The sequence below is a fragment of the Pan troglodytes genome, chromosome 16 (assembly GCF_028858775.2).
Source record: "Pan troglodytes isolate AG18354 chromosome 16, NHGRI_mPanTro3-v2.0_pri, whole genome shotgun sequence".
Classification (NCBI taxonomy): Eukaryota; Metazoa; Chordata; class Mammalia; order Primates; family Hominidae; genus Pan; species Pan troglodytes.
Genome location: NC_072414.2, coordinates 77,900,298 through 77,923,587, shown reverse-complemented (window position 1 = coordinate 77,923,587; position 23,290 = coordinate 77,900,298). Strand labels below are relative to the sequence as shown.

Sequence of the window (23,290 nt, the reverse complement as noted above, 5' to 3'; positions counted from 1 at the left end):
TGCTCAACTAATGTTTCAGGTATGGTAAGATTAATAGCTATAATTGTCATATACCCCAGTTCCCTTCATTCTGCTACATAAATACAGATTAATTCCCCAGATCTAGTAAATGAGCTCCTTTGGCTAAAGAAAAAGAGATAAAGAAAGGGAACATAGGTAAGTTAGCATAACTTACATACAAACTTCTTGCCTCCATTAATAAAATAACGCGCAAACACTGTAAGGTTGAACTGGGGTGGAAGGAACGAGGTGTCACCATGCGAGGTGGGGCGCCTGTATCTCAGGGACTGATTCTCTGCGCCTGGTGATCCAGCTTCCTCCCAAGTTACTCATATGGTAAGTTAGAACCAAGACATAAACTTTGCACATATCTCCAGAATTCCAAGTTTTACCATGACATGTAATGTGGTTTGGCTGTGTCCCCACCCAAATCTCACCTTGAATTGTAGTAGTCCCCACCTGTCAAGGGCAGGGCCAGGTGGAGGTCATTGAATCATGGGGGTGGTTTCCCCCATACTGTTCTTGTTGTAGTGAATACCTCTCATGAGATCTGATGCCTTGATAAATGGGAGTTCCCCTGCACAAGCTCTCTTGCCTGCCGCCTTTCCTTCTCCTTTGCCTTCTGCCATGAGTGTGAAGACTCCCCAGCCATGTGGAACTGTGAGTCCATTAATCCCCTTTCCTTTATAAATTACCCAGTCTCAAGTATGTCTTTATTAGCAGCATGAGAACAGACTAATACAACATGAGACTAATTGGTAAATAGACAAGTTTGTAAGGTATACAGGTGAGTTAAGATAATGTTACCCACTAAAACAACCACCCCCCAGAAAAACATGTGAATGGCCCAATCAAAAAAGAGGGTTTTTAAAAATTCATAGAAGGTCCTAAAGAGATATTCTTAATTGATGGGCAGGGCTTCTGTAAGTGGTTATTCAATAACCCAGTTCCTTCTATCTTGTGGCTTTCCTTTTCTCATGTACCCTCCAAGATCAACATGTTCATCTGCCTTAAGCTAACTGAAAAAAAATACAGAGGACCTCTCACAGGAGGGTTTTATGTGACAGGTCTGAAAGTGGCACATGTCATTTCCAACCCCATCTCATTTATCAAAACTCAGTCACATGTTCACACATAACTGCAAGGGAGGATGGAACTTGTAGCCCAGCTGTTGTGTTAAAAGAAGAAGAAATGGCTCTGGAAGATAGATAGCTTGGCTCCGCCATAATAGAATTTTCTCCTTTTCCTCTTAGGGTTTCCCAAGAGGTATGATTTCCCACGTGCCCTCAGCCAGCCTGCTTTTGGTGGATGCCATCTTTCCCTTGCTACCTGGGATCACCTTCCATTGTGTCCATACTCACCACACTATAGGCCAAAGTAATCAAGATCCACAGACACTGGATTTCCTATCCTGCAACAGAAGGCAATTTTCCAAGTTCTTATTTCTATAGGAGGACCCACGTCATTTATAAAAGATTGACTCTGATATTGATTACACTTTTTGGGATGAGCCAAACCTTTAATCTCAATAATAAACACAATGTTATATATGAAAAGAAAACTCGAACAATAACAAGAAGAGTCAGTAAATCATACAACCTATGTCCACGGTTGAAAACATAAAGCCCTTATACTTCTGAGTGAATTACTTCATAAAGATAATCACCAACAGCTAAGGTCAAACATACCAAGGATCAGAGAGTAAGTATTCCTGTAGTTTTCCCCCTTGTTTGAAGGCCAGATTACTGGGGACTACAGCTTTAAGTTTCTATGAAGAGAGATTACCCATCCTGTCTGTGTAGTGTAGCCTCCTCATCTCATGAGGCACATCTCAGAAGTATTTAAGCCATATCATGAGCTCATTGGACCAGCTGGTCCACACAAGTACCTCTAAAGGACTTCAACTGTGATTTTCATCCCAGCAAATCTCATCTTCAAAGCAGAATGTTTCCCACCAAATATATCCAGGAATCTCAGTGCTATGTGGCCAGCTGCAATGAAAATTTGCTGCAAGATTTGGTGTATCAATTATAACCACAGCGCAACAACTAAACAGGAAGCAGTTTGGAAGAAAATTAGGCATCCTATTTATCTTTCCCTATGCCCTAGGTCTTCATTTCCAAAGAATCAAATGTATTTTTTATCTGTATCTCTATTATAAATCCCACTAACCCCTTCTTCAGTGAAAGAATATGTTCAAAATTTTATCATCACTAGGTAATAAGTATGGATAAGAGTGTATGGATAATGTCATAAAACATTCTCCTAGAGAGGTCTCATTTCTCATCAACAGGATCTTGTGCTTGAAGCACTGTTCAATTCATATAGACTCTACCATCTATTTATGAATATTCTGTATATCTCTTTGGAAATATAAACATTCCATCCTGGAGCAACAAAGACCCACAGATGTCACCCTAGAATTCTGCCAAGGACACTGCACCTGCTTCAGATGGATTCTTGGTTGTCAATAATTTTATACCAGGTTCTTCAGTCTTTACCAGATTATATTTCATGAAGTAGAGGAAGCAGGTAAGAGTAAACTGTTTTTATGTGAAAATAAGGCTGAATAGAAACTGATGACATTTCATCTTTTTTATAGTTCACACCCCAAAAACAGAGGATTCCAGAAAATCAATGTCAGCAGGCGTGGTTATAAAATTAATTAGTTAAGAGGGTAAATAAATGGGAAAGATAATAGAAAAAAAAGAGCTTCCAAGGATGAAGGTGGTAGTTCCACTATGGATCAAGTATTCAACGATCAAAGATTACAACAGGGCACCGAGAAGAAAATAGTCTATTAAAAGCCATGAATGTTTGGCAATTAGCCAGTTGAGTCACAATTTTGATAGGTCATAAAAGCATCTGCAGCTGTGTAGGATCACATAACCCATAAAGAGGACATCAGGCATCTCTTCTCTAATTGCCAGGGCTGAATTCCAAAAACTAAGGAGATATTCAATGATCTCTTAGTTCAATGCTCCCACTTAAGGAATACAAATTTGTTTCATGCCTGTTTTCCGGAATTCCACTTTATGTTGAATTATCAAGTAAATGTCATGATGATAGAAGTTGTTTTTGACTTTGATCGTTTCCATGAATCTGGGACACATGGCTGGGACACTAATACGCAGAGATCCCTGCCTAGGTTGAAGAGGGATGAGTTTAAAATTATTGATTGAAAGTCACCAGGACATACAGTCATAGAGAGTTGTGGCTTCCCTCATAAGCAGTCACTTGACAGAATGTCCATTGTCTGTCCTTCTATATATCCATTAATCAATTGTTTATTAAAACTATTAGATGCTCATCAATACATTTAGCCATGGATGAAGGGGACTCAGAGGATGCCAGCAGAATGGGAGTTCTCAACGCAGCTGCAAAACAAGCCAAAAAGGACACAGAAATATTGACAAGTTACCGTGATCAAGTGCAAACTGAATTCAGTGAATGAGAATGGTTAACGGAAGTTGAGAGAGACGTATGAGAGAAAGGGAAAGTCTAGTCATGAAAGGCTTCATCATGGAAATAAGATTAATAGTGATGGACAGTGAGGAAGTGGAGGGTCTTTCCAAATAAAGGCAACAGTTATCTTGGTTAACCATGGCTATCACAGGGTGGAAACCTCTTTCAAAAACCTTATTGATTATTTCTGACTCTGTCTTAAGTTTTGGCTCCCATTTTCTTCAAGGAAGTCAACCAATCGTGTAAAGTAAGCACACATTTACCACGAGTGAAAACCAAAGTTCTTTACTCTCACAAAGTGGATGTGGGTTGGCTAGACAAGCACAAGCAGAGAGTCCCTCATGAATCAGAGATGCTGCAAAGCCATTATTGCACTTGGAGAGATATTTGAACAACTTAATTCTAAAACCCCTTTTTATTAATTCCTCCCCAAAATGAAGTCTACCATTCTAACATCAATCAGCTTTATGCCCATTTACTGAGAGTAATTATAATTGTGCCCTGCCATTATATAGACTGTTGCGAGTGACTGTATACATAATTACATAATTAGGTTAAGCATTACAACCTTCTTCTGTTTGTCAGACTCTATGGTGAATTGTCAAGCAGTTGATAATGAATGGCTACTCTAACCATTTACTCTTAAGAATTACATCCAAAATCTGGTGTTTGAGCCAACAATCAAAAATGTAGACTCTCTTTGTGAGGAACATGCTGATTTCCTTAAAACCACCTGATGGGTCAGTATCAGAGGCATGAACCAAGTCCCTTAAGGAAACAGAAGAGAAATCTGCATAGAGAGAAAAAATCTTTAAAATATTTTTAATAAACTTTTTAATTTAGAATAATTTTAGATTGAAGGAAAAGTTACAAAGGTAGCACAAAGAGTTTCTTTATAACCTGTTGTGTTATTGTCAACATCTTATAATAGCATGATACATTTGTCAAAACTAAAAAACTGACATTGGTACATTACTGAATTTTGGTATTTTGTTTTTTTGGGATTTTTGGGGGTTTTTTTGTTTTGTTTTGTTTTGTTTTGTTTTTTTGAGACAGAGTCTTACTCTGGTGCCCAGGCTGTAGTGCAGTGGTGCAATCTCAGCTCACTGCAACCTCTGCCTCCTGGGTTCAAGCAATTCTCCTGCCTCAGCCTCCTGAGTAGCTGGGATTATAGGCACCTGCCACCATGCCCCGCTACATTTTGTATTTTCAGTAGAGATGGGATTGCACCATGTTGGCCAGGCTGGTCTTGAACTCCTGGCCTCAAGTGATCTGCCTGCCTCGGCCTCCCAAAGTGCTAGGATTCTAAGTGTGAGCCACTGCACCCCGCCTGGTACATTATTGTTAACTAAACTCTGGACTTTACTAGATTTCACCAGGTTCACTAATGTCCTCGTTCCATTCCAATATCCCACCCAGTTACCATGTTGCATGTGGTTGTCATCTCTCCCGAGTCTCCTCTGGTCTGTGGCGGTTTCTCAGTCTTCCTTTGTGGATAAAAAAGAGTCAAACACTGTAAAATATTTGAAGGGATTTACTCTGAACCAAATACAAGTGAACAGTGGCCCATGACATAGCCCCAGGAGATCCAGAGAACATGTGCTCAAGGTGGTCAGGCTACAGCTTTGTTTTATACCCTTTAGGGAGACATAAGACATCAATCAATACATGTAAGATGTACATTGGTTTGGTCCAGAAAGGTGAGACAACTAGAAGCAGGGGCTTCCAGGTCATAGGCGGATTCAAACATTTTTTGATTGGCAATTTATTGGAAGAGTTATTATCTAAAAGCCGGGGATCAATAGAAAGGAATGTCTTAGTTAAGACAAAGGGGTCCTGGGGTGGGCGTGGTGGCTCACGCCTGTAATCCCAGCATTTTGAGAGGCCGAGGCAAGCGGATCACCTCAGGTCAGGAGTTCAAGAGCAGCCTGGCCAACATGGTAAAACCCCATATCTACTAAAAACACAAAAATTAGCTGGGCATGGTGGCAAGCACCTGTAATCCCAGCTACTCAGGAGGCTGAGGCAGGAGAATTGCTTGAACCTGGGAGGCAGAGGTTGCAGTGAGCTGAGATTGTGCCACTGCACTCCAGTGTGGGCAACAGAGCAAGACTCTGTCTCAAAACGACAACAACAAAAAAAAGACAAAGGGGTTCTGGAGACCAAGGTTTTCTCATGCAGACAAAACCTCTATGCAGCAGGCTTCAGATCTCTTATCAGAGCTAATAAGGTGCCCGACTCTTAGTTAATTCTCTCCTGGAGCAGGGAAAAGATCTAGAAAGGAATAGAGATTCTCTATAGAATGCAGATTTTCCCCACAACAGACAGCTTTGCTGGACCATTTCAAGGTATGTCAAATACATATATTTTGGGGTAAAATACTTTGATTTCTTTCAGGGCCTGCTATCTGTTATGTGATGCTGTACTAGAGTCAGGCTGGAATTTGGTGTCTTATTGCTATGAAAAGTCTGCTTTGTCAGTCTTAAGAGCTCTGTTTTAATGTTAATGCTGGTCAGCTGTGCCTGAATTCCAAAGGGAGGAGGGTATAATGAGACATGTTCAACTCCCACTTCCCATCATGGCCTGAAATAGTCTTTCAGATTAACTTTGGAAGGCTCTTGGCCAAGAGGAAGGGTCCACTCAGTTGGTTAAGGGGCTTAAAATTTCACTTTTGGTTTACACCTTTTTTTCACAACCTTGACAGTATTGAGGAGTAGTGAAAAGGTAACCTGTAGAATGGCCCCCAGTTGGGCTAGTCTGATTTTTTTTAATTAGATGAGGATTATGGATCTTCAGAGGTCCTTTCCGTTATATATCCAGGGTCAGTGATAAACACATGATGTAGCTGATGATGTCTTCACTTGGTTTATCACTTAAGTGATGCATGCCATGTTTCTGCACTGTGACATTATTTTTGCTTTCCATACTGTTTCTTGGAAGCCAGTCACTATGTCTAGCCCACATTTGAGAAGAAGGAGTAGAATTAAGCACGATCTCTTGGAGGGGTAGTATCTATACATATTCTTTAAATCCTTGAAGTTTGAAGGAGAGTCACATTTCATTCCATCAGCTTTCACGGGAATATCTACATTCTCCTCCATCCTATTTTTCATGATCACATATGCCCATTACTTCGTTTGCAACAGGACCCTGTACAACACTCAATCTGTCAGAACCTCCTGTGACCATGTCGGGAAATGGACAATATCCTGTTGCTCCAATGACTATTTTCCATCAGCAGTAGATTCTGGCTGCTGAGAGGTGAAGGGGAAGAAACTTGGAGACAGTTCCTTGGAGGGAGAGCGCACATTCAAACGCAAATGTGTGTAGTAATTAGGTATGATGGGCTGTAATTTTCCGACTTCCTTGTGCAAAGCAAATTGCTTTCTGAGTTGAAATGTTCTCTGGCTTTCTTTCCCTTAAGTTTGGCCTTGTATGAAAGTCCTCCTTTTCAAAAAGCCAAATTTGTTTCATTTTATCTTATAACTAATTTAATGCTAATTGCACAATGACTACATTAGGCAACACTGAACTATACCACATTGTGGAACGAAAATTCATCTGTCAACCTGAAAAGAATAAGTAAACCTAAGAGTGTGTTCAAAGATTAACCTCTGAGAGGCTGCCTTTCAGGATTATGCTGGTTGAGACAGGGCTACAGAACGCTAGGCCTTCTGGCTCTCAACACAGCAGACATTTTTAGAAATGCGGGTTCCTCTTAGAATCCATGAGGATTCTCCAAATGGATCAGAAACTCAGACTTCAGTTCTTTAATATGACTATTGTCAAGTACATGAATCACCCCTACAACTTGCAAATGAAGAAGTTACTAATCTTTTTGGTTTTTTAAATTCATCCAGGGACAAGGAACTTAGCATCTCCCAAAGTAGCAAGCACCACTGTTTGAAACTCTAATCTTAAATAAGGTCCCTCTTAGACCTATTTCTTTGTGATTTGTACATTTACATATTTGCCTAATCTCTATTTAAAGGGGATGATTAAATTTGTTTTAAAAATAACCCACATTGATGTATATTTTTGGCACAGAAAAATATCTGGGAAAGTAGATATTAATAGTTGTTATTCTTAATAGTAAAATGACAAATTATTTTTGCTTATTCAATTTTCAATTGTTCTAAAATGACCATAGACCCTTTCTATAATAAAAAATGATAAAAGTGGGCCAGGCACAGCGGTTCACACCTGTAATCCCAGAACTTTGGGAGATTGAGGCGGGCAGATCACCTGAGGTCAGGAGTTCGAGACCAGCCTGGCCAACATGGCGAAATCCTGTCTCTACTAAAAAATATAAAAATTAGGCAGGCATGGTGGTGCATGCCTGTAGTCCAAGCTACTCAGGAGGTTGAGGCAGGAGAATCACTTGAACCTAGGAGGCAGAGGTTAGAGTGAGTTGAGATCATGCCACTGCACTCCAGCCTAGGCAACAGAGCGGGACTCCATCTTAAAAAAAAAAAAAAAATCCATAAAAGCAAACAAGAACTTAAAGGGAAAAGGAGAGGGAAGTAGGCAGTAGGAAATACATGAGCCCAAAAATTTCTTATATCCTTGGGGCAGAAACCAGAAACACATTTATTATGCCAAAGGGGTATTTCTAGAGAAATTAATACTCTTGTCTTATATTTTACTCATTTTTGCATTGAACCAAAAGACCTTTATTGAGAACCAAAAATGTGCCAAGAGTTCTGCTAGTCACTAGGGATCCACAATTAGTGAGAAACAATTTGTGCCAGTGGCACAATGGTGGAGACAGACACACAAACAGAAAAGCGCAGGCTGTTCTGCAGTGGAGGTGGTTCACAGCCACTGCATCTACCCATGCACCTCGTGCTCTTCTCCATGGGGCCAGGTCTAAGAGGGCACATCTACCGTCACAATCAGTATTGATTTGCATACTTAATACAATTTTTTAGCATTTGACAAAGTGTCTCCAGGAGGGGACACCATCTTTTCACTGACAGACAAGTACACTGTAGGTTAATGGGCATCCTGGAGACAGGCTCACTGAGTACTATGGGAACATTAGGAGTGACTTAGCTTTGCATTAAGAGCAAGGAGAGTGTTGCAAAGACAAGGCTGGGGAGAGAATGTTGGAACTTTGCCTTAAAGCCAATAGGTGTTCATCTATCAAGTAAAAAAGGCAAAAGAACATTGCAACATATCTTACAGCCCCAAGTACACGCAGGAGAAAGCAAAAGATGACCTGGGAAGGCAGGCCTTAATGGGGAGTTTAGATTTTATCCTATAGGCAATGGCAGCCTCTATATTTGAGGCTTTGTTTCTTGTGTTCAGTATATCGAATGAATAATGAGTACTTGAATGAATGAGTAGATGAATGAGTGCGAGAATGAATGAATAATGTGTACATGAATGAATGGAAATCGAGTTAGTTTATAAATAGTTAACAGACGTTTAGATTTGATGCTAAGAACAGATTATGGACAAATTCTTTTCTTCCTTGGCTTTCTTCAGGCACCACTCGAATCCTTCTACTTTTGTCCCTTGTGGGGAGCCATCCACAAGGATAGAATTAAAAGTGATGTGTGGCAAACTATGCAGCCACTAGGACCCCACAACCAGGAGATACTTGCAGTCTGCACAATCATACTGGACAACTTTTGTCTACTAGTTTCCACATACAGACAAATGTGCAAATACATACACACACACACACACACAAACTACTTTTCTGAGATATGCTCTTCCATTTTTATACCACCTAGCCATTGTGGGGTCAATCATGTTTCTATAGTTTTAACCTCCCCACTGGCCCCAGTTGATGGGTCCGGGGCGGCAGATCATTTAAGCTGGGCCAATCAATCCACTTATCACGACTATTGAATCTGGTGTCTCTTCAGGTGCCTTGACTGTATCCTGCTGAACTCAGCAACTGTTGGCTGTATTTGCAGGATGTGGGGATAGTTGAGAGAGGAGCCAGAAGAAGCCCATCTGTAGCAAGAAGGAAAAGTGAACTGAGGTGTGCAAAAAAAAAGCAAAGACAAAAATCTGCATGAGTCCTACCTACACTTAAGCACTGGTTCCAGTTCACTCAGGAGACACAGACTCACTTTAGTGTCTAGTGAGAAACCTTTGCATCTCTGTAATAAATTCTCTTTTATATGTAAACTGAAATTGAATTATATTAGCTTTACTAAACCCAGAGTGTGGTTTAAGTTGAGTTGGTTGAAATTCAGAACTAGGCTTTAGTTACTTGCAACCAAATGAGTCCTAATCAAGCCAATAATCTAGAGAAAGGAGCAAGCACTTTGGACCCTGTGGGTTTAAATGTTGGTATTGACACTTACTAGCTATGCACCCCTTGTGTGCCCTCTCAGAGACTCTCAGAGTATTACATAATACTCACCCACAATTTTGCTGTGGCAGCTTGAAATCATGTCTGTAAAGTTCCTGGTACCCTGTCTGGTAAGTAGTGGATGCTACATAAATGGGAGTTGCTATTATTTATGCTTATGCCAAGAGATACTTTTTAGCACAATACATGAGAAATTGACAGGCTCATGGTTAATTATTAGTACAAATTTGCCTGCTAGTCCCACCTCCCCACCCCACCCAAAAAAAGCTTTAGCTAAGCCTCCTTACCCTTGTTTGACTGCATTATAAACAGAATCCAAGAGAAGAACTCCTATTTCCTGCCCCATCACCTCCCTTAATGGCTGAGCCTCCAGGAAAGCATTCTTATTTATTATGAATGTAACAAAAAGACACTGGGTTCTAGATTTTTATGAGCATATTTTTAACCTCTGCACCTGCTCTCCTATGCTGTACTCAAACAGAAGCTCCTAGAGCGACCAAATAAAGGAAATTTAAGATGCAACTTCTCGTTGCCTTTTTTTTTGAAGTGTAATTATAATGTTGTCATTGGTGCTGATTCGCAGAGGGCCAACAGTGTACGTGGTGCTGTAGAGTTCTTGCAAAGACAGCCTTTTGTGAGCATAAACAGAAGGGAGATGTGTCTTGAATAAAATTAATTTTGTTCTTTGAAATCCTACCTGCCAATTTGGACTTTTAATAATTTTATTGTCATTCTCCTCTGCCAGCCTTTACTCCAGAGAGAAGCAAAGGGAGAAAGACAAGATGAACTAGGGCTCCCCAGCACCTCAGATGAGAGTTTGCTTTTAAAGCCCTTGGCAGCACCTTTAAAAATGGAACTGAGTCCACCTGGGAAAAGGTGAGGGCCATCTCTTGAAAGAGAGAATTTCTGAGAAGAAACATTATATTGACACCCAGGAGAACGGTAACAATGTCAGTGTAACAAGAAATTCAGAGATAGCAGTTTAATATGACAGCACAAACACTGGAATAAGCAGAGACTTTTCAAATCAAGAAGATACCAAACTAAGATCCGCAGAGCAAGTCTTGACAGTTATTCTTCTTGTGCCAGAAGCTCACTAATGGAGTTACACATAACCTTTCTAAACTACAGATTCCCGCACCAATCCAAATCACCAAATCACAGGTCCTGGGGTTGGATTTCAGGCATGTGAATTTGTTAAAACCATGATGTTCTTCTATCATCTCTAATTACATTAAGCTTAGTTGTTGTTGTTACTTTTTCTGTGAAAACCCAGAAAAAGAAAAAATATGAAGGATGACGTGTCCCATTTGATGATCAGGAGGGAAACTTTTGATTAAAACAGGTCAAGAAGAGTTTTGAATACCTCTTGTGCACACGTGAAGTGTTAATCATTGCACATTATACATTGTTTGATATGCACTAAAAACACATTCCAAGCCTCGGTTTCCTCATCTGTGAAATAGAGATAATTCTTACTTTGGAGTCTTTAGTGAGAATTAAATGAGATAATTGTGTAAAGTATCTAGGTCATAGAAGTTACAAAACTTGCTCAACACAATAGTCACACAGGGAAAATTGGAAATTATAGGTAGGTCAATCAGATGCCAAATAGACCTCATTTTAGGCTTTATTTCTTACACACTCAGACTTCTTCTGAAAAACAAATTCTCAAATACTGAGAAATAAAAGAAAAAAAAAGTCGATCAGGAGAGCAGACTGCCGGTTTCTCCCCATTTTCCTTAGTAACAGACCAATTTTAGCGGGGATTCCCAGCAGCCATCCCTGAGCCCGGGGTGTTCTCAAGGCAGGTAATCATGCATCACACCAGGATGGAGGGAAACCAGAGCCATGAGTGTGGACCCCCAGAACACTCACCTCCAGATTTCTTTATGTAAAAAGGAATAAAATAGTGATTTTAGTTCCCATGATCCATAGCCAAATCTAATTCTAATCAATACAATCACACAGGAAATCTCTTCAACAAGACTTTGATGATGACTATTGATAGATCACTAAGCAACTGGCCTAAGTAACACGAAAACATGTTAAAAAAAAAAAAAAGAAAGAAAAAAAAGTGTTTCTGAGGCCAGATGAAGAAAGATGCTTGGTTACCAACTGTATTAGGGTTGTCTTGAGAATCAGAACCAGCGAGAGAGATTTACTGTGATAATTGGCTCATGTAATTATGGAGGTGAGAAGTCCCATGACCTGTCATATGCAACCTAGAGAACCCAATAGAATTCAGTCTAAGTCCAAAGTTCTAAGAACCAGGGAAGCTGACTGTGTAACTCCTAGTTGAGTGTGATGACCTGAGATATCGGGGGTAGGGGTTGCTCTGCTTGTGTAAGTCCCAGAGTGTGAAGGCCAGAGAACCAAGAGCTCCAATGTCCCAGCTCAAGAAGAGAGAGTAAGTTCATCATTCCTCGGTCTTTGTGTTGTATTCGGGCCCACAACAGACTAGACTATACCCACCCACAATGATGAAAGTGGATCTTCTCTACTCAGCCTACTGAACCAATGCTCATCTCTCCCAGAAACACCCTGCCAGAAATAATGCTTTACCAGCTACCTGGGCATCCCTTAGCCCACTCAAGCTGACACATTAATTAGCCATCACATCAACAAAGTAATTGGAAACAAACAAACAAATAATCCTTCAGCTTTAGCACTAGAGAGAACTAAGATTCAAACCCAGCTCTAATACTTAACTGGCTGTGTAATCCTAAGCAAGTTATTTTAATCTTTCTGAGCCTTACATTTTTGTTCTCGATTGGTTGGTTGGTTGTGTTTTGCTTTAGCTGAAATCACCTAGAGCAATTCTCACAAAACAGAGTTGAGATGAATTTTAAATTAAATGAGAGAACAAATGCAAATAACATAGCACAATGGCACTCAATAAATTCTAGGTTCCCTGCCTATTTTAGTGATACAGTCAATTTTATTATTGTTCCCAATTATTTACTTTCCTTCCTATAAGAGAATTTTAGTTAGAAAAGTGACATGATCTGACTTAAATGCCAACCTCATGTATAGGACGACATGACTGAAATCTTCTGGGAGAGAAATGAGTCCTACTAATAATTATAACAGGAGAGTAGGTATAAAGCAGAGCTGTCCCAGAAGGCTGAAATGTTTGGTCATCCTGGAGAGATGAGTCTGGAGTTTCATGGAAAAGTCAGGACCAGAGATATAGCTGGGGCATCATTGCCCTTAACATACACATGGTATGTGACTGAGGAAGACGCCCTAGGAAAGTACACAGAGAAGAGAAGAAAGAGAACCCGAGAGATAGCCTTGAGCTTTCCAGTGCTGACAAGTCAGAAAGAAAATGAGGCACCAATGAGAAGACTGAAGAGGAGCAGTAGTCCTCATCCCAGAGCACCAGATGTTGGAAGGTGACTAAGCGGTATCTGGGAGTAAGTATAAATAATTCTGCGCATTTCACTACCTCCGGCCTTTACAAAAATCACAATATTGTCATTCAAAGGCCCTTCATTTCAAACAACAGTGATCACAATGATATTTCTGATATGTTCTTCTAAGTTACAGAGAACAGATAATTTTTTTTTCTTAAGGAAAAGAAAGAAAGAAATAGCCAATAAAGTAAAGATTTGCCAGGAAATGCGCATCGTGCTATGTTTATACTCTAGCACAACCTAGTGGTACTGCTTTTTAACAGGCAGGTCTAGACTAGAATAAAGTGGATGTTGCTGTTAAAATTTCATCTTCACAGTCACAGTCCACCACGGTGACTTTATGGTACTCCCCTGCATCATGGGATTAGAAGCAAGATGGATGTCACAATGCTACCTAGATGGCTCAAACATCCTTCAAGAGGGATATTTTTGGGAAAGCAAAAGTGGTCTCATTGTGTCATTTTGAGATCCCAGTAGATATTTTTTAGCAGTCAAGATATTACCTCAGGTCTTCCTTACTTGAGGTGCCAGGCAGTGTTTATCCATAACCCAATGGTGAACAGTTAGCACCACTAGCAGCCACAATTTTTTCAACCCTTTTCACATGAGAGCCTATCATGAAGTTCAATAAAGACATTCTAACAAAACAGTCAAATTCACTGACAGCTCAGGCTACTCTGACAGTGAATCTCATCAGAACGAGGCTCCAAGTGAATTCACTGAGAAACAGACTTGTAGCGTTGGACCTCAGCATCTCGTTACAGGATACGAATTGTCATGCATGCTAACAGTTCTGAAGTGGGCAAGCATGGTGTGGGTTATCATTTGCACCAAGCTCAGCTAGCATACAGTTGTTTTATCGGCCACATTCTGCTATGTGGAACCCTTAAGCCAGCAAGGCCTACAACTTCAACAGGATTCATATGCATGGAATTATGACATCGGTGAAAAAAAGACCCTTCCTGGAATCTCCCAAACTTCTTTTTGTTTTAGAGGTTAAAATCTTGGAAAGGGACTCCCATCATGGTAGTACAATATCTACATCATATTGATATTGAGTCAGCATTTGGGCCATAAGGAGCTAAGTTCCTATTGTTTTTCACAAATGCAGGGCTCTAGGAGTCCCACTAGATCTGCAACAGAGAATGTCTTCTGCAGACAGGCACACACAAGCGGACCAGAGTAGAAGACACAGGCCACCTCCCACAAGTTCAGTTGGAAGTGACACCTCTGAGTTCTTCCTTCTGGACTCCTTGCCAAGGCAGAGTGCAGACTCACCTCCCCCAAGGGTCCAAGGCTGAAGACACAGAGCCACTATCAAATAGCCAGTTGCAGATTTTAAATATAACATCATCTTAATATTTCAAATGGGAAAATGGCAAACATGTTATATATAAAGAGTCCCTTAATTGGATTGTTCAACAAGACTAGAAACAGCTATTGGATTCCCATTTCAGACAAGTTTATAAATAATTTCTATTTGTTAAGCCTCAGTTATTAACAAATATAGTCCTTGAAATGTCACTGGTAACTCACATATTTTATTTCAAGTGTAGTTAATGACTTATGTGTAGAACGCTCTTAATTGTCTTTTAGCTCCACAGTAATTATCAGTATTTTCAAAGAACCAATATAACACACAGCATCTTATAAACACATATTACCAATCTTTCCTTTGGGGCATGAAGAATAAGCACGGTAAATTTGGGTCGTTTTTCTTAGACTACCTAGCAAGTTTGAGGAAGGGCTAGAAAGCTCAAACTTGCCTAGTAGTAAAATGGTACTATTGGGAAGTGGCATTCCCTATTTGTTCACTTCACATAGTGAGCACCTGTGATGGACAAGTGACTATGTTAGGTGTGGCATGGCATTATAGAAAAAGAAGAAACTTTCCTTGCCTTTTAGAAGCTTAAAACCTAGGATGGGGCATGGTAATGCAGCTACTCAAATAGCTCGACTGAAAGGCAGGTGAAAGAGGTGAAATGTGGGCCGGGTGCAGTGGCTCACACCTGTAATTCCAGCACTTTGGGAGGCCAAGGCAGGTGGACCACCTGAAGTCAGGAGTTCGAGACCAGCCTGGCCAACATGGTGAAACCCCATCTCTACTAAAAATACAAAAGAGCTGGGCATGGTGGTGGGCACCTGTAATCCTAGCTACTCAGGAGGCTGAGGCAGGAGAATCGCTTGAACCCAGGAGGCAGAGGTTGCAGTGAGCCAAGACCGTGCCACTGCACTCCAGCCTGGGCAACAGAGTAAGACTCAGTCTCCAAAAGAAAAAAAAAGAAAGAAAGAAAGAAAGAAAGAAAAGAAAAAGAAAAAGAAAAAATAAAGAGGTGAAAGGTACTGAACAGAAACTAAGAAGGCTGAGAGCCAACTCTGAGGTAACAGCTAGGAGCTGAAGCAGGAAAGCTAAAATCTGCCCCAGTCCCATTGCTGATAGACTCACCATTTACTAACAGAGACACCATTCCTCCTTTTAGATCATTTCTTCATTTTTCCAGTGGAAAGCATGTTTTTGAAGAGTGAGAACAAAAGATAATGCTTTTAAAAATCTGACCCTAGTGTTTTAAGGGGAATTTTCCTAAAGTAAAACTTTCCCTTACCCAAAAGAAATAAACAGGCAATTTACAAAAGTAGAAATTCAAATAGCTAATAGGCTTATTTTTTAAAGAATTCAATTACATTAGTAATCAAAGAAATGCACATTAAAATGAATTACCATCTTTCTCCTCTCAAATGGGGAGAGATTTAAAAGCCTGATAAAAATCCAGCCCTGGTGAGGGTGAGAAGAAATAGGCATTCTCCTACACTGCTGAAGAGAGTGTAAATTGCTACAACTTTCCTGGATTGGCAATTTAGAAATACTTAATCAAAAGCCTTTAAAATGTACAGACCCTTTGACCCAACAATTTTACTGCAGTTATTCCCAAGGGATGGAGACAAACATCTTATTTGTGAAGATCCTCATCACTTCATCACTGTTGCTAATCGTGAAAAATTGAAAACACTCTAAATGTCTAACGTTAAATAAATTGCCATAATACAATGGAACAATGTTCAATCATTGATAATAATGTTGTTGTAGGACATTTTTATTAATGTGAGAAGATATTCATGTTATAGTGTTAAATACACAAAAATGTATGTGTAGCATGTCGTTTTTTGTTTAAACATGCATATAAATGGATAAATGCAAAGAACAAGATGTGGAATGACAAATGCCCATACATCGTTATCAGCCTTTCTATCAATGCAGAGCCCCCCAGCCTTTTTGACACCAGGGACTAGTTGTGTGGAAGACAATTTTTTCATGACAGGGTGGGTGTGGGGTGGTAGTTGTGGGTTAATTGAAGTACATTACATTTATTGTGTACTTTATTTTCTATTATTATATTATAATATATAATGAAATAATTATACAACTCCCCATAATGTAGAATCAGTGGGAGCCCTGAGCTTGTTTTCCTGCAACTAGACAGCTCCATCTGGGGGCGTTGGGGAACAGTGACAGATCATCAGGCATTAGATTCTCATAAGGAGAGAGCAACGTAGACCCCTCACAGGCGCAGTTCACGACAGGGCTCGCGCTCCTATGAGAATCTAATGCCACTGCTGATCTGACAGGAGGCAGAGTTCAGGCAGTAATGAGAGAGATGGGGAGTGGTTGTAAATACAGATGAAGCTTTGCTTACTTGCCTACTGCTCACTTCCTGCTGTGCGGCCTGGTTCCTAACATGGTCTTGTTCCTACCAGTCTGTGGCCCGGGAGTTGGAGACCCCTGTATCAGTGGACAGTCTCTATTTGTCAGCAGTTCCATGTTAACAAGTAAGAGCATGTCTTTGATATTACACAAGTGTTTTCCCCAACTTGTTCTCCCAGGAAACTTCTACTGGGTCTTCAAAATGTAATTCAAATGTCATTTCTTCTCCGAATACCTCTATCCCACTCATACCAAAGTAGCAGGCCAAGGGAAACAGCCATGAGGCTTCAGCTTCAACAACAGTTGTTACTTGCCTGTGTGTCAGCCTCTGTGCTTGGAAAGGCAAAAACTCTCCCCATCTCTACCTTGACACCCAAATTCCAAAATAGATACAAACATTCAGAAGAAGAAGTTTCCTCTCTGGTCACTCTCCTAGCAGCTGAATTTATTCTACGTAACACACACACATACACCAGAATCTTGGCTATTCCCAGGACTTCCTTAAAGCAGCATTCAAAGTACATACTGCCCAAGCAGAACTAGTCACTACCCACCTTTCTCCCATTCCCAGTCCATCCATCAAAGGAGAGGAATCAAAGGCCAAGAGGTAAAGACAGAAGGTCATGGAATCCTCCCAAACTTACAGTCTGACTTCTAGGGACCTCAAAAACAGGAGACGCTCAGGACCAACCAGGGCATTGGCCTGAGCCCAGCTGCCTCCAGGCAATTCTCCTCCTGCCCTGATGGCTTTCAAAAGAGAAATGCCTGGGTAAGTCATTCAGACAGCTCAGTTCACTCCTCATGCCTTGCTTCTGGGAGAATAAAAGATAGGCCTGTCACATTAGTAATTGTAGCAATACTGGGTGGCACAGAGCTTTCATAGCTTGGCTGTATTGGGAAAACTCAGGATTTGTTTACTAAACAAACCTCTGCTGGAGGAGAAAGGGAGGGAGGGATGGTATTTAATGCGGGAACTATTTCCTCTGGCTCTTCCCCATCTGCCCTGACACTGCTAGGCTCGTTCAGAAACTGTTCACCGAATCACACATTGTTGTGGGTATCAGGAACATTACACATCCCCTAATTTGAACTTCTCACTTCAAAGATGGGAAATCCAGGTCCATAAAAAATAAAATGATTAACCTTACGTCACACAGCTAGTTCTTGAGCAAACTGGTGGCTCAATTCTACTAGAGTTGGCCGTTGGACAGCATGGGTATGTACTGTGCTGGTCAACTTATACATGGATTTTCTTCCCCCTCTGCCACCCCTGAGACAGCAAGACCAACCCTGCCTCTTCCTTCTCCTTCTCGACCTACTCAAAGTAAAGATGAGGATGAAGACCTTTAAGATGATCCACTCCCACTTAATGAATAGTAAATATATTTTTCTTTCTTATGATTTTTAATAACACTTTGTTTTCTCTAGCTTACTTTATTGTAAGAATACACTATATGATACATATAACATACAAAATATGTGTTAATCCACTGTTTACATTATCAGTAAGGCTTCCAGTCAACAATAGGCTATTAGAATTTAAGTTTGGGGCAGCCAAAACTGATACATGGATTTTCTACTGCACAGGGGTCAGTGCCCCTAACCCCAGCGTTGTTTAAGGGTGAACTCTAATTTTCTCCTCAATGCTATTTGTCACTACCAGAGGTCGAGTTACCATAAATCTTACGCAGCTAAAGCTTTGGAGTCCCTCACTTGCATGGGATTCTTTCAATACCTGACGGGGTCCCAGTCATGTGTTTTCATAGGCATATGATTTTGTACCACTAGCAGGAGGAAGGTATTTTAACCACAATTAAGATTCCTGTTCGGGTGGCTTTGGAGTTGAGTTGAGGATCTATTTAGCTTGGGTTTAGCGGAATTTATTTGTATGATTTGCAGAAACTTTTGTGGATAGCTAAGTTACTGCTGGCCATCTGATTATAGCAATGGCTTCCAGGAGCATCACGACCTGTGCAGACTCACCAGCATCATAACAGGAGGGTCCCACGATCATGAGCACATTGCCTTCAGCATCTAGCACTGAATGTGAGTCATGGAGGAGAAACGTGGCATGCAATGGACAGAGCTGGAATCTGCTTTATAAAATGCTCTTTCAAAACTCACAGTTCTTAAAAGAAGCTTGATAGAAGTTTTCTCAAATCTGACAATAATCCCAAATGTTTACTTGATATTACCCCAAAAAACAAATTGTGGAGCTGAAAGAAATTTTTCTTTAATTGTCAGTAGTAAAAAACAAATTTTGATCAACCATGCTACAGAAGAGGTTGAATTATCCTTATTTTCTCTATAGAAAATGGTATTATACAAAATGTCATATGAATAGAGCAATCAAAGAAAATTCAGCCAGAAAAGATATGAGAAAAAAGGATTATAAAGCAGTGCCAGGAAGTCAATTTTAAAATACATTATTTTTCTGATTTTGTGAAGCTTGTGGTATTTGTCAGCTTTTTAAAAATCATTGCTTTCTGAAAGTTTCTTATTCCAGATAAGTATCCTCATTCATACTTAATTTTGTATTTGTAGTTTTGTATTATTCTCCTTAAAGAGAGATCCAAAGTTGTATAAGCTTCAGGCCCCCCAGAACCTAGATATACCCCTGATTATTATTATTGTAGTACTGTATTTTACATTAATAGTAATATTTAATGAGTACCTACCAAGTATACCAAGGAGTTGTTGTAGATATACTAACTCCTTTCATTTTATACTTTCAGGCAACCAATATCCATTTTACAGCTAGAGATGTTTAATCAAAAAAGAGAAGGACCTTAAATATGATAGATATTCTCACTTCAACGTGCTCCCCTTCCTTGATTTTGTTTGTTTGATTGTTTGTTTGAGATGGAGTCTTGCTCTGTTGCCCAGGTTGGAGAGCAGTGGCACGATCTTGGCTCACTGCAACCTCCACCTCCCGGGTTCAAGTGATTCTCCTGCCTCAGCCTCCCGAGTAGCTGGGACTACAGGTGCATGCCACCACGCCTGGCTAATTTTTGTATTTTTAGTAGAGACAGGCTTTCACCATGTTGGCCAGGATGGCTTCGATCTCTTGACCTCGTGATCCGCCCGTCTCGGCCTCCCAAGTGCTGGGATTATAGGCATGAGCCACTGCGCCTGGCCATGCTCCCGCTCCTTGTTAGCTATAGATCTTGGAGCATTTTCCAGTCATCTCTCTTGACCTCAATTTATTTGCATTTTACAAGAAGAGAAACTGGAGCACCTAAACGTATCCACTTGAAATTAATAGTGAGCTTCTGAGCCCCTGACTTCCTAGGTTAAGGATGCACCAATGTCCTGGGACTACAGGAGGTGTTTGTAGGGTGCACTCTAATCTCCTATATTCTGGCATACTAAATTATTCCTCAATGATTAGTCTAGCCTATATCTTTATGTCTTTAAGCAGTAAAGCTATAGCTGTATCTATCTATTTATCTATTTATATAAATAGTTTGAAGAGAAATTCCCCATGCCCTTAAACAGAAGACACTCAAAATCATCTCAACTTTCTCAGTGAGAACGAATGTTTATTGCTGAGAAAATTACTATTATGCTCAACCTGTTCTATGTGAAGTATGTAAACTTAAATCTCTCCTCAAGAGAGCTGCTATTCCTTGCTTTTGTCAAAGAAGCATCTTTAGTATCTTCACCTTATTTTAATTTGGTGGTTGCAGCGAGATAATTGGCTTGCAAGTTAGATCAAAAGGTTTAATTGTATGTAAAATAGGGTTGTAAGGCAGCCCTGATTATGGTAGCATGAGGCTCTCCTCACATGGTGTACAGATTTTATAGCATGACATCCATCTGGGCTCTCCCTATGCATGAATTGGTTGTTGTCTTGGTTCTTACTCTATTTTAAGAGAGCTGATCTTCCTATAAAAAATGAGGTACTACTATGCAAGACATAAATTGGAACCCATATGGATGCACCAGGCTTTGAGAAGCTCTCTGAGAGGGCAAAATAGTCGCCAGTCTGTTCCTAGAGATCCCTGTTTTCCAATCCATGAACCTCTTGAATCATGTTTGCCATTCTTCCTCCTCCCGTTTCTCGCCTCACTGAGCCCTACCCGACAACAGAAAAACCCAGAACACTGTTAAATGTTGAGTACAAATGTTTATCCTCCCATCCCCACTGATGAATTCTAGATGGTGAATTGCACTCTGAAGAGCTTCCTAAGCTTATAAGAAAGTGATTCTGAAAAGCTCAACATTTTGGTAGAATGGAGAGATTTGACATTGCTTCTGCTCCAAAAGCAAAAGACTTGGGTGAGTATTCATCAAGCACCTAGGGCATGCCAAGACTGTGTAAGCATATTCACAAACTCCATCTCCTTTCATCTTCACAACAGGTAGGTATCATTTTCCTCATTTTATAGATGAGGACACTAAGGTTTAAAGAAGCTAGATAACTTGCCTAAGAGCACATAGTTTATATGCAGTAGAACCAGGATTGCAACTCAGCTCTCACCAAAGCTAAAGCCGATTTCTGGCCACTACATATGAAAATTAAGTTCTAAAATCTTTAGCTCTGCTGCAGAAGAAATAAGAACAGAACAGGAACCATGGAGGATCACAGCTGTTTGTGAAATTCTCCTGTTTCACATTGTCCTGTGGTCGCCCATGAACTTGTAAACCACAGGATGCCATATTCATCTTCCATGGATCTTGGTGTGCATACATCAGCTTGCTGGATGATTTTGTGCCCTGAATGTTTCCCACAGTATGTTCTGTTTTTAATCTACTTTAATTGGTCTCCTTCTCCCCTTTGTGAATTATAATACTCGTCTCCTCCAGGTGTGTGTCACTCATATAGTTCAACAATCCCTCCAGCCTCAGGAATACATCAAAGCAAATAACATTGATCACTGCCAGTTGGTTCTCAGGGCTCCACAGCACACTGCCAGCAGGGAGTTAGGAGATGGCTCTTGAGAGAAAATGTTTGTCCTGAGATCCACTAGCCTGATCTTTCTATGAGCAACTCCAAGAACTAGCAAGTACAGCATCTCTGTCTCTATCTCTCTTAGAGAAATTATTATCTAGACAAAATTATACTGTGCTATCTGGTACTGTGCCATTTTAAGTTTCAGCCCAGATCAGTAAAATGGATAAATGACTGATTGAATCAAGTGGGCTTCTCAACTTTGGCACTGTTGACATTTTGGACTGGGGATGAAGGAAGTGTTCTGTCCATTTTAAGACAATTAGCAGAGTAGGACACTAAGTGTTGCAAGATGTTTAGTCAGTAGCATCCCTCGCCATTATGAAAACCAAAATTGTCTCTAGACATTGCCAAACATCCCCTGGGGGCAAAATTGCCCTGGAACAGCCACTGGAATTGAGTGAAAAGAACAAGTATTATCTGAAAATCAGATGGAGGTTTCCTCTCATTAGGACTCAAGGTAGGTCTAAAAATCTTCTGCATTATATCAACCCTCCTTCTCCATGCACCCCCAGAATATCATGCATGAAAATTGCTTTGATCATAGGTACAGTGGGTACATCCAAATGCATTTTGTTCTAGGTAATGGGGAATTTAGCTTTCCTGAAAGGAATTCTATGGATCACATCTTACAAAGACCAAGCACATATAATGTAAGCACCACATTTACTACCCTGTTATCTGTATATCCAACCACTTGACAAATACAACAGCATACTAGGTTATATCATACCAGAGAGGTTGCCCACACATCAGATGGAACACACATTTACTTGCACATTATTAGTCATAAAAATTCTGTCCCTGTGCCATTTGCAGAATTAAATAACCACATGGGAGCAAAACATTTAGAAGCAAAGAGAAAAGTGATTTTTCAGATGTGATTGGAAGAAACAAAGGGCTGAGTTATCAGGTCATTCTAGAAATACTAGTGTAATTCCAGATATTCCATGTAACTTGTAAGGCACACCAAATAAAACTGCATGTGTAAAACTAACTCACTTTCACAGACCTTGTTAAATTGACCACAAAGTCTGTACACCAAGAAAAGATTCAGAGAGTTACAAAAAGAACTGTGATTGGGTTGGCCTAGAAGAGAATAGAAGACACTTATTTGTGTAATCAAACCTGGGCTTTGTAACTGAAGGATCTATTAACCACATAGAGGTTGTATTCAAAGATGTTTGGCCCTGCCCTGTGACCCGGAAAATAGAAAAAGGGCTGAGTGAAGGCCTCTCTTTCCTGCTGTTCTCCTCTTCTTTCCCCTCACCTTCTTCCTTCTCAACCATTTAGCTGATGGTTGTCATCTTATCACTGTTTATTTATTGACATCAATTGGTTTTATGATAGAGGCCAAGAAGCCTCCTGGTCCAAATTCCTCAGGGATATTCAGAACACAGATCTAACTAAATTAGTGATGG

General features: G+C 40.3%; 1 protein-coding gene and 1 long non-coding RNA gene across 2 annotated transcripts in view; one reads left to right on the top strand and one right to left on the bottom strand.

Moving 5' to 3' along the window:
* The window catches only part of AGBL1 (AGBL carboxypeptidase 1), an 837,843-nt gene that overhangs the window by 788,752 nt on the left and 25,801 nt on the right, over nt 1-23,290 (bottom strand). The window lies entirely within an intron of this gene.
* Nucleotides 12,101-23,290, top strand: part of LOC104002415 (uncharacterized) — a 28,292-nt gene continuing 17,102 nt past the window's right edge. The window contains exons 1-3 of the long non-coding RNA XR_001709559.3: nt 12,101-12,206; nt 18,815-18,961; nt 21,077-21,196. This is a non-coding gene — a long non-coding RNA (uncharacterized LOC104002415). The remainder of the gene's footprint in view (nt 12,207-18,814; nt 18,962-21,076; nt 21,197-23,290) is intronic.